The sequence below is a fragment of the Pelodiscus sinensis genome, chromosome 13 (assembly GCF_049634645.1).
Source record: "Pelodiscus sinensis isolate JC-2024 chromosome 13, ASM4963464v1, whole genome shotgun sequence".
In the NCBI taxonomy this organism is placed as follows: Eukaryota; Metazoa; Chordata; order Testudines; family Trionychidae; genus Pelodiscus; species Pelodiscus sinensis.
The window spans coordinates 4,066,071-4,078,613 of record NC_134723.1 but is presented as its reverse complement, the minus strand read 5'-3'; positions in this window follow the sequence as shown (position 1 = coordinate 4,078,613).

The window sequence follows — 12,543 nt, the reverse complement described above, 5'->3', positions numbered from 1 at the left end:
CCCCATTATTTAACTAGTGTTAATATTCCAAGTGGCTGAGGGAACCTCTTTTGGTGGCTCTCGGACACTGTCCTGTGCCAGTTGGATTGCAAGGCTCTAGACTGATAGCGATGAGGTTCTGTGGCGCCCTTCAGCAGAGGGTGCTTTGTGAAAACTCCTCTTGTGGCCTAACCTTCCTTGCGAGAGTGCCCGGCACGCCAGAAGCAAAGCCAGCATGGAAGCCTGCCTTTCGAGGGCAGGGAATGCAGAGATCATCTATCGCCCCTTGTAAGTAAAGCTAGCAAAACCAGACAGTGATGATCAGGGCCAGATAAGTACAGGGATCGGTCACCGACTGATTGGTTGGGAGGGGACAGGAGCTCCAGGGATTCTACTTCCCTAGAACGTGGAATTTCCAAAGGATATAAAACCCTTATAATGCCCCATTCACCTTCCTGCTTTGAAACAAACTCTCCCTTTCACCTGATCGCAAGTGGAAACAACCACTCCCATGTGTAAAGGTTGTGCAATTGCATTGGGTTAACTGGAGATTTGTCTTTTAAAAGAATTAGTCTTGATGTAAGAAACAAATGGCCTAATAGGTTATAGCAAATGTCTGTCACGGTTGTGTAGACGTAGATCAAGGAAGGGCCTGGTTAACTTCACTATGCCCATAGGCAATGCTGCTGGGGGCCTGCCAGCTCAATCCGCTTGAAAGCCTCCTGCCGTCAGGGCATCCAGAACAGTCTGGCAGACCAGTAGAGCAGGTCTTTCACCTGCCGTCCCGAATGGGGTCGCCGCCGGGTTCATTTTTCAATTGTGGAGATTCCCCACCTAGACCTCGTTCCAATCAAAATCAACAGGAAACGTTATCGGTTTTCTTCCTGGAGCTCTCTTGGATGTTTTCCTGTTGCCCTGGATGGACAGGCTGCGATATGCTCCCTCCTATTCCACTCCTACCCAGAACGTTGTTACAAATCAAGCAGAGCCAGGCTCGTTTGGTGCTTCCGTGCTGTCAGACCAGGCTCCTTTGGTGCTACCGTGGGACCCAGATTCGATCTTTCAGAACCAGGGTCACCTCCTCCCTCCCAACCTAGAAGCCTTTCAGCTGACAGCCTGCATGCCTTGAGAGTGACATCTTAGAAGATCTGTCCAAAGGGGGTGCAAGATATGCTTTTGAATAGTAGAAAACCTGTTTAGCAGGTATGTTTACTTGATGAAGTGGAAGCAATTCTTCATCTGGTCCTAACAGAAAGGGGTTTCCCTGATCTGGGTTTCAGGATATCTGTTGGACTGTTTGGGATGGCAAGGTTGAGCCATTAGCTCCATCAGGCTCCACCTGGTAGCTGTCTTTCCACCTTCCACTTGGTAATAGCTCTTTTTTTCCATTCCTATGTCAGAACCTGCATATGAATGTCAGCGAGCTCCTCTCGCTAGTCCTCCCTCATCTAGAGCTGCAGGATGTTAACTATCTGTTAACTGAGTTGGACCAAGTTGGTGAGATTTTGCAAACAGTCATCATGAAGGTTACCTTAAAAAACCTGATTTGACATGGGAATGGACAGTCGCCTCAGCTGGGAGAGCAGGTAAATTATGAGCTGTAGAGTCAAGCTCCATGTACAGTCTCCTAAAAGGACAAGATAGCACCTACAGCCTTATCTGAAGTTTCTCAACGATGAGGTTCTGACTTCCATGTCCATCAGGCAATATATTTGCCAACTTTCTTCCTGACCCCTCATTTTCATAAGGAGTGAGGAGAGACTGGACTAACTCAGGAGTTTTACTGTTACAGACAGGATGAAAAGACTTCCAATCTCGTGGATCTCTTCTTGCGTGTGTTTGAGCTACAACACAGCTAACGTAACTCCGAAAAGAGTGCTGGTGCATTCAACCCTGTGTCCAGGGTCTTATTCTGGACATTTTGTAGAGCTGCAGCTCAGTGTTCGCTGCTTGCCTTTGCCTCATGTTATGCTATCTCTCGGCAACCTAGAGATGATGCTAGATTTGGATGGTCCGTTCTTCTGCTAGACTCTAGTCCCACCTCTAGATCCAACTGCTTGTGCGTCCCCTGAAATGAAGTGCATGTGTGCAATCACTTGAAGAAACTGTTTCTCGCCTGTTCCATAACTACTGCTGTTTGAAATGCGGTGCACCTCTCTGTAGCAGTGTGTCCTATCAGAAGGAACTGAGGTGTAGTTTGAGGTGGCTCTACCCTTTATACCCTCACACATAGCATGAGGCAGCAGAGGGCATATGCACCATCACAGCAGGTTCCCAGAATCTCTTAACATTGTACTATGCCCGTGCACATTTAAAGTGAAATGGACATATGCAGCGTATGCTCGAGAACGTCAATATGGAACAAGTTAGTAACAGTTTCTTATCCCTGGATCTATTCGCTATCTTCTGTTTCTGTGTGTTTTCATTTTCCCTCCTAGTATCGCTAGGTCTGGATTCAAAGGTTGTATCCATTTCTGAAAGAACACCCCCAGGATCTGGTCTCTTGCTCTGTATCTGCCTGGTCTTTAGCAAGACTTGCCATTCACCAGCAGAAAAAATAACAAAAGTTACTATGGTTAAATAAAGCTTATTGTGGTTTAAAAAAAAAATAAATCCATGAATGAATTTAGCTGACTAATCTTAATGTTATGCTTTGGAAACTGAAAACAGCTTTCCAGATATCTAGCCAATCATCCTGCCTCCGAGGAAACTTCAAGGTCTCTTCAGTGTTTTTTCTTTTTTTTAATTTTGCAGGTAATTAATTCCTTTACTAAGTACATTTCTACATCACAGAAGTTAAACTTCTCTTCACTCCTTTCTTCAGTAATACATTCTTTGCCATCACCCTTATGAATATTTGTAGGCCTGTTAATGAAAAGTAGATGTTAGTCTGCAAATCAGACTTATTTCTAAATTAAAGCTATCTCCCTTATCTTTCTAGAAGACCAGATCAACTTTATCTACTTGCTGTGTTGCCTTTTAAAAATCCCACTTTCTATTATGTTATTTTTCTGCTTAGTGCAATGAGTGCTTCCATAGAAAGAGCCCTGAGGAAATCAGAGCACCGACCTTTAATCTCCTCAGCTCCTTGGCTACCTTGACACGGTCTTATCTATTTTTGAAACTACGTAGTTCCCTGTTATAGCTTTGCAAAGCTCATTTACCAGCTCAGATACCAAAATATTCTTGTACCTCAATGATCATCAAAAAATTAATATTTAACTTGCTATCAAAAACTATCCATCTCAGGTGAGCAGGCAAGAAGAATATTGATAAGAATAAGAATTTTGACTGGTTTACCTTTACTGAAACTCTCCACTTTTCCCCCCTTTTTGAGCAATATGTAGATTGAAGTCTATTCCATTAGATGTACGGTTATGAAAAACAGATAGCAAATTCAGAATTTTGGAGACAGTTCCTCTCTCCTTATTTAATATTTACACTGAACAATTAGAATGCTTGAATTTCCTTACAATGTTTGTGTGCCCACATTACATTTTGTATTCTCTCAACCGCTTAACAGGAATCTTGGATGGGAGGGGAAGGCAGTTATTCAAAACAGGTCTGTAGGTTTGTCTCTTAAACAGATCTAATTTTACCCCAGATAAAACCGGAATAAACTGCATCATCTGCCCAGATCCTTTTTCAACTATGTCCAGTATTTTAGCCCTGGCTCCTTCTGAAGGTTAAATTATGTTGTGTCTTTTCATTTGGAACAATCACAGACCATTTTGCTTCCAAATATAAATAAAGCCACAGAGTAATTCTGTTCTCCTGCCAATTACACATAGCACCTGTTGGTTTACTAGTTTCTCCATTATGGAAATTTGCTTATTGTGAGCATAGATCCTGCACTGTTTTAAGTCCGTGGGAGTTCTGCCATTGATTTCCGTGAGTGCAGGACCAAGGCCTATGTACTTGGTGCTGTTACAGGGATCTGTTAGAAGAGGTGGACTCGTCAGAAGTGTGGCTGTCCTCTGAAGAGGCTGGATAACAATGGCCCCTTCATGCTTGCTGCCCCTGTGTGTTTGGTCATAGCAGTTCTTTTGGCTGCATTGTTATTCATATATGCACTAGAGAGCTAAAACAGTTGTGAGATTCTCTGGGTTCACTTTTTGGCTCATATGTGAACAAGACTTGTTAACCTGTTTTTAATGGCAGACTCTATCGTTGACCCATGAGCTAAAATGAACTCATGGGGTGAATATGTGGTGCTGGGCACGTAAGAGGCGTTAGGGAGAACATAGTGTAGCTGGATTGTGTTACTTCTAGGCAATGGGGCATAATTGAAATCAAGGTATTTGTAAGCCCTGGGTTGTTAGCTTTCCAGCCCTGTGAGGATCTGTTTGAGAAATGCCTAACATCCTCTAAATCTGACCTATGATCAGAGTTGTTGACTCGAGTCCCACGACTTGAACTCGAGTCTGACTTAAGTCGCATAGGTAACTCGACTTGAGAATTGACTCGGGTTCATTGTTTGTGACTTGAGACTCGAGACTTGCTAATTTTGTTAAATCGACTTGGTGAAAAAATTGTCCGAAAATGCCAATATTGATGGCTTGTACAAAAGTGATGACATTTTTTAAATTAAGTCTTGGGACTTGACTCGAAAGTGACTTTAGCGACTCAAGACTCGACTTCAGACTTGAACTGTAGTGACTTGAGACTTGCCTTGGACTTCACAATGACAACTTGAAGACAACACTGCCTATGATACTCTTCTATCCATGGGAGGGAAGCCTTGGGACTAGTCTCCTTCTCTCGTCTACCTTTGACTCCTCATTCAGAGTTTGTGGTTCAGAGAGGCCTCCTTGCATGGATCTTAGAAGGAACAGAGGATTTATTTTTACATCTGTAGTGAGCCAGACGGGTAGGAGTGGTTCACAGTCAGGAGTGCCTACCCCAAGTTGGTGGCGTGTTCCATAATTAGATTTTGCGCAGCCGGTAACAAATGTGAACTCCAGGATCATTATAATAGTCGTATCATGTCGCCACAGTCTTTCCCCTTAGACTTTCCGGTCTGTTTTGTCACCCTGGCACGCTGAGCTTAGTGATCGCTTGAGCCACAAAATATTCAGGTTCCTTCCAGTCCCAAAAGACCAATCACTTACTCCAACCCTAGATCTTCCACGAAAGACCAGGCCTTTAGCCAGTCCTCTTAAAAAAAAAAAAAAACGCACAACTCTATCTAAAGGCTTATGAAGTCGGGGATAATGAGTTGCTTATGTGTTAAAGCAAGCAGGCATCTACACACAAACGAGTTTTTATCTTAGATTGTAGAGAGCAGTCAATTCAAAACATCTTTCAGGGTAGACCTGTAACTCCTGGGGATCCCTGGCTTCAGCTGTGTGTGTCCTATGAGAGTTCAAACAGCAAGGAGATGACAAATTTTCCTGTCTTTGTTTTGTATTTCCTTATTCCAACCCGTGAGTCTATAGGATGAGCTTCCTTGCATGTGGCATTTCCATAGTGTGGTGGGACCATTCGTCAGTATGGCAGTGTTCCTTGATAGCTCATCTGATTTTGATCGGGCTTCTGGAGGAGCAGGAAGAAACACTCTCTTCCCATCTGAATTCACAGGTTTAGAGCAAATGTGTTTGAAGTTATAAAGCACAACATCCATGTTTCCTTAGCGTATGGAATACAGACATTACAAGCATGCTATCGACGCTAAACACTGCATTCTCATAAGCTTAGTTTGAGCAAAAGTCTAGTCTCCAGCTATGAATTTGCAAAAGCAACAAAGAGTCCTGTAGCACCTTATAGACTAACAGATGTCTTGGAGCATAAGCTTTCATGGGCAAAGACCCGCTTCATCAGATGCATGTAGTGGAAATTTCCAGAGGCAGGTATAAATATGCAGGCAAGAAATCAGGCTAGGTTAATTCAATTAGGGAGGATGAGGCCTGCTTCTAGCAGCTGATCTGGAGGTGTGAATACCAAGAGAGGAGAAACTGTTTTTGTAATTGGTTAGCCATTCACAGTCTTTGTTTAATCCTGAGCTGATGGTGTCAAATTTGCAGATGAACTGCAGCTCAGTTGACGAAGTGGGTCTTTGCCCACGAAAGCTTATACTCCAAGACATCTGTTAGCCTATAAGGTGCTACAGGACTCTGTCACTTTTGCAGATCCAGACTAACACGGCTACCCCTTTGAGCTATGAATTTGTGAGTTCTTAGCTATTGCTTGCAGCCTTGGCAAGAGCTGGCACTTCCCTGTAAGCGTTACAAGCATTATCTACTATGACCAAGGCTATTTACCAGTGACGCTAAAATATAGGTGGTTTTGGGGGGCATAGAGGGCAGGGAGAGCGTGCCAACCAGGAAACCTATAATTAATGGGCAGGGTTAAGGCTTATCAGTGTCTAACCCCTGCTCCCCAGCCCCAACCTCTTGCATGTTCAATATCTTCTGTGCACCATTGCAATGAACTTAAGGAACCCAGAAAAAGTGGAAAATCCAAGGCTAAGATCAGCAATATTTGCACAGTAAAGAGATTACGTAAAGCTGCAGAAAAACGACTTACCGGCTGTTATATTGAAGACGCATTTAAGAAAACATGGATCCAGTGACATTTAAGGCTTTACCTGTTTTATCTCTTCACTGACATACAAAATCCTCTGGCTGAGTCTGAACTAGGGTAATTAATCCAATTCCTCTCAACCTAGGATGCTTAAGTAGCACCTTCCCCCCCAAAACAGGAAATCTTACAAACGTGGGGTCAGCTAATGGCAATTTCTCCAACCCATTGGGAACTACTGGAGACTTTATGAAAGGTACCTGGAGTCCTGGAACTCTTCACTGGTCACATGATGAGCAGTGACGGTTCCTTTAAGATTTCAGGCACAGTTAGCCAGCTGTTAGGTGTTTATCCCAGTTAGGAATTCCAGGGTTAAGTTACTTGAAAACTTAGTTCACAAGCTGACGGGGATGACTCCCCCTTGGACTGACTGAGAAATCGCTGTTGCTGTCCCACTACCCACCAGAAATAGTCCCTTAGCTTTCCTCTCTGCTCTGCCAAGAAAGGGGCTGGTTTAATGAAGCTGTCCCTGCAGCAACTGTTTGCTGTCTCTCTTTTCCAGCAATGATACAGCAAGGTACCTAATCACGTTAAGAATCCCCACAGGGTAAGTCATCTGTATTGCTAGCATCTCTGAGACCTCCTTGGGTGGGAGGGAGGCTTAATGGGAAATTAGAGCACTTGGTAACAACCTCCAGCCCGTAGTGTGTGGAAGCTTTGGTCCAGTCTTCACTGATTCTGAGGAGTCCACCAAAAGTCTCATAAGAAAACAAAAAACCCAAGCGTGAGCTTTCTCTGGAGTGCTGCATGCTGCAGGTTCTGAATCAGAATTCCTTCTGCTTCCGGGGTCTGTTGATCTTTGAGGAATGAGTCTGTCTAGATCTCCTTTTCTTTTACTGCTCCATTGTTTTATTAGAGATTGATGTGAACCTTGCGAAGGTGCAGTGGCACATTTCTCTAGCCCTCCAGTTCCTTCCCGTTTTCCTGAGGCTGGGTCTATGCTAGAAACTTCTGTCAAAAGAGCCAACATCAAGCGTGTGTACAACAGTCAGCTGACATCTATGCTACTGCAGAAAATTAACCTAAAGTACACAACTCCAGCTGTGTGAATTGCTGGTATTGACATGCCTGAGGGGTCTAAACTATGGGGGGTTGATGGGAGAAACTCCCATTGACTTACCTTACTCTTCTCAACAAGGGTAGAATTCATGGGTTAGCTGCAGAGCTAGCTGCAGTCAATTTGGCCCAGGGTAAGCAGATGGGCATCCCTGGCTTATGCCTAGTATTCTGGTCCTATGAGCCCAAGTAGCGGTGAGATCTAGTTCCTGCTGTAGGCATTTTTATTCCCTTTCCCCTTCTGCTTTGAGTGGCAAACTCAGCTGATGGGAGGAGTCCACTTGCCAGACTCATCCTCATGGGCGTGGGAGAGTAAGCAGCAAAGTCTTGTCCTTTTTAATGTTTCCCGTATCTGGTGTCGGAGGGCTTTCTGTATTGGGTAGGGCCTAACACCTTCTGTCTGAGCCCAGCACTCCGCATTGGTCAGTGTCTCTCTCCTGCCTGGTGACTTGGTGAGAGAGGCTTATAAGGTGACTGCTCAAAGATCGCCTTACACGAGGGGCTAGAGCTGCCTTGCTAAGCCAGAGTAATGCCTGCAGCAGCTTACACGCATTCAATGACGTCTAACCGCAGAATGCATTCCTGCAATGCTGACACCTGTTTGCACGACTCTTAACTCGCAGGGGAGCCTGACTGATTCCAGCCTGGGGCGCCTCAGCCTCTCAGCGCCTTGCCGTAAATTTGCAAAAGTTCTGATTTCCCATAACTCCCCTACCTACCTGTGGGGTTGTTCTGTGCTTTTGCTCCCTTCACCTTTTTCCCCCTAAGTGTCTCTCTGGCCTGTGTTCCTGCTTCCTTGTCCCAGGCAGCTTTTCTAAACGGCTTTGAGCAGTCCTTAAAGATGGGCTGGCTGTTTCCTCCTCCCCAGCTTGCTTTAGCAGAGTTGTGCCTTGGGATGGTCTCTTAGGCTATGTCTGCACTTTAGCCTTCTTGTGGAAAAGCTTATGCAAATGAAGCTCGGTGTGGAATATTGCTGCACTTTGCATAATTAATGAGCAGCCGTTTTTGCACAAGTGGCTTAGGAGCTAGGGCATTTGCCTAGGGACCATGGGGGAGGAGGGTGGGTTCAAGCCCAAGCACCCACCCACCCCAGGGGCAATCAGACACAGGACAAGGGACCCCCTGAAAGCAGGGAGGGTGGGGTGGACTAGGAGATACAGCACTTGCTTGAGGAGGACAGGGTTGTGGGTTGGAGTCTCCACCCTGGGAGTAGCCAACACAGCTGTGTAGACAGCTCTTTTTCACACAAAACCCCCCTCTTGCGCAAAAGCAGTTCTTCCTCCGCTCCTTTTTGCGCAAAGGCCTCTTGCACAAAAACGGCTGCTCGTTAATTATGCAAATGAAGTGCAGTGATATTCCACGCCATGCTTCATTTCCATAAGCTTTTCTGCAAGACGGCTACACTGTTGACCTAGCCTCTGGGGTCCCAGCATTCCCGGGCATGCTGGTTGATTTTCACACTTTCACACTCTGTCCCTCGCTAAATCCCATGATTCCCCAGCGCTTCCCTCCCTGACCTGCCAAACTCTTACACGGCTGTGCTCTGTGCAGTGCTGCTCTGTGCAGTGCTGCCTGGTTGCGGGGTGACACTCTCCTGGCAAAGATTCTCTTCCCCACGTCCTGCTGCTGTAGCCAGTGTTAACGTTTGAAGGAAAACTGTCCCAGTTTCGAACCCGGGCGCTGGCTCTCACTTCAGAAATGAAGATGGTGTGATGGGAGCCATCTCCGCCCGGGGCATTCAGTGCTCTGTGACTCCCAACCCTCCACCCTCCTTCACCACTGGCTGCTTTTCAGTGCCGGCCGGCTCCCCGCTCTCGGCCCAAGATTCCTGGCGTGGCTGAGAGAAGAGCAGAAAGGACTTGGGTCCCTTTCCTAGCGCTCTTGGTTCTTAATGTCTGACCCTCGTTGCCGTCAGCCTTCTATGCAGGGCTCGGAGAAGCATGGCTGCTGTTTTCTAAAGCCACAGTGGTTTCTTACTGTCCCCTGCCCTGGGGCACCTGCCCTCCCGAGCAGGCCACTCTGCCCACCTTGCCTTGTCATTTGGACATGATACTGGCAATGGGACAACAGATGGTTTTCCAGGGGCGGTGGGAGGAGGGTGGAAAATAGAAAGAAGCTTGGGGGGGGAGGGCGGGGGAAGGGTTCATGTAAATTGTTGGCCGATCAGTAAGCAGCCTTCGCTGCTGCTAGGTTTCGAGGCACAGGAAGCGGGACAGTAATGGCTCAGTAAACCTGAGTCTTGCTTAATAACTTCAAGTGCATAAGAGGAGCAGCCCTTCACCCAAGGATCCCAGGACCCTGCTGGCCTTTCCTCCCCCCCCCCTGCATTTCAAGGGGCTCTCACTTCTGGGATCAGGAATGAGCCCAAGTTGCAGCCGCAGCGTGGTGGCCCGGGGTGCACCCTGGGGGAAGGCTGGGTTCTGCGTGGGAAGGGGCCGCGTAGGTGAGGTCACCAGCCTGCCCTGCTGGGGTTGCTTTGTGTCGTGCTGCGGCCCAGCCTGTTTTATTCTCTGCAGCCACGTCCTGGGCGGGTCAAGATAAGAAAAGGAGGCTGCAGCTTAGCCCCTGCGCTCTTGCTGGCCACCGCCTCGTCCCCAAATCCTGCATCCAGGGTGGTCGTATGGGGAGCGGCAGCAGGCATAGAAAGTCCTCGGCGGGCAGCAAGGCTAGGCACAACCAGAGCCCATGCGGAGAGCCGGAGGGACAGCACAGCAGCACACCGCTCCTGCTCACGAGCGAATGGTGGCCATGCAGCCCCTGGCTTTTAAACACAGCCGGGAGTGACTAGGTGCAAGGTCGGAGGGCAAGAAAAGATGCTGCACTTCCTAGCCATAGAAGTGAGCGCCACGGTGTGGTTCCGGGGGTGAGAGTTACTGCCATCTGGCTGATGGGGCAGAGGAAGAGAAGGGACAATTGTGTCAGGGCCCTGAGCTCAAGGGGGCCCCTGAAAACTTCTGTCACTGAAGTGAAATGGGAGAGGATCGGGCCCCAAAATGCTCACAATGGCCCAGGGCCGCCTCAACGTGAGCGACAACACAGGTAGGTTAGAAAGTGTCGCTGGCGCGGCAGGGGTAAGGGTTAGAGCGTGAACTGCGGCAGCGCCTGGCGGGCAGGGACCCGAGTCTGTACAGGGCCTGGCCCAAAGAGCTTGCAATCTAAGTGGACAGGTGAAGGCTGGGAGAGGAGCCCCGGGAGGTGGCACTGCTCAGCCTGCGATGCTGCAGCCCCAGCGGACCCGCTGCCTAGCCCTTTGCCCCGTGTTTGAAGGCACCATGCCGGAGGAGAGGGGTGAGAGGGGGGCTGACTGTGCAGACCTTTGCGGGCGCTTCTCCCATGCGTGGCAGAGAGCATGACGCTGCCTGTTGGAACATTTTGAATCCTGGGTCATCGCGGCTGCCTGATCCGTGAAGCGAAGGGGAGCAGCGGATGCCGGGTGACACCGTAAGACATCAGAGGCGGCGGCATGGTTTCGGACAGGGCAGGGAAGGGGAAGACCGAGGAGGGATGGCAAGTGAAGTGGGAACGGAGAGCTAGGAAAATGCTCTTGGCAGCCGCACCAATGCTGAATTCTGCCGCCCCCAGCTCCAGGTGTGGCTGCTGGTTTCTGCCTCGTTCGTTTATGGTGCCTGTATTGCGCTTGGTGATAAGAGCATGTTAATATGTTATTGCCCCTTGTTTGATCTGAGACACCACGCAGGCAATAAGGCAATCAAAGCTGCCTTTTGTGGTGAGGGAATATTTGAGTCATCAAAGCAGGGCCAGTGCTCAGCTGAGAATGTGGGGCTCTGGCCCTCCGGTTTCCATTCTTGCCAGCGGGCAGGTGGCTGAAGGACCCTGTGGAATGGGAGTGACTCCTCTCCTTGGGGGTGCTGCTGCAGGGGTGGTTGGTAAAGCCCGGAGCCAGGACAGCTGATTATCGGCTCGGGCCGGGTGCCCCCACTGCACACCAGCCTCGCTAAGAGCTGACAGTAACAGGCAGAGCCGCAGTGGGGTTAGCTCCTGGGCCAGGAACTGGCCCCGCTGCGGCTCCCCTGCGTATCGACTCGTTGATGGAAAATCCCTCGACTAGTCGATTCGTTATTTAACTAAATTGAACATCTCCAGGCGCCACTACTGCTGTGGCCACTGATTGTGGTGCCCTTGGGGCCCGGCTCCTCGTTTCGCTCAGGGCGCTGCACTCGCTGACCTGCTCGCCTTGGGCGCATCCTCGCGGATCCCGGCAGCGCGGCCAGCACTGCCAAGTAGGCTCCGAGGGCTGATAACAGCATGCCCATCAAGATACCGGGCCCAACGGCAGCCGCCCAGCACTGACAGCTGAGCGGGCACCGAAACGGCACAGGCCTCCAGCCCCCGGAGAGAGGCGCCTGAACTGCATCTCTGAGCTGAGTGAGCAGAGGAGAGGGGCTGTTCCCTGGGCTGCAGAGTAGGTGAACCCGTTAACTGGGCACTTTCCACTAGCCTGAAATTGACATGGAGAAAACTAAGCCAGTGTGGAGAGCGGGGGCTTTGGACAGCACTGGGGTCTCCTCATCAGCGCGCTGAGTGAACTTCCAGCCACCCCTCGGGGTGCAGCATCTCCCTCCCCGGCGCTTTTCATTCACATGCCTGATCATTGACAGGACGGCTTCAAACAGGATGGGAATGAGGAAATTCCAAGGGAGCCTTGGCTAAGCTGAAGTTCTAATCTCCAATGGGTAATTTAAAAGTGCATTAGGTTTACAAAAGTCACACTGTGCCAAGAAACCCTACTTCGGGGTTGCATGTACTTCCTGCCTGTTACATTACCCTCAACAACCTTAATGGTGCCCCTGTTGCTGAGTTTTCAACTTGGAGGCGTCCTTATACCCATGTACCTTGCATCTTGTTATCGGATCAGCCACGTATTCTGTCCTTCCTCCAGCCTGTCCTGTGCATTGGAAACTCAGCCCT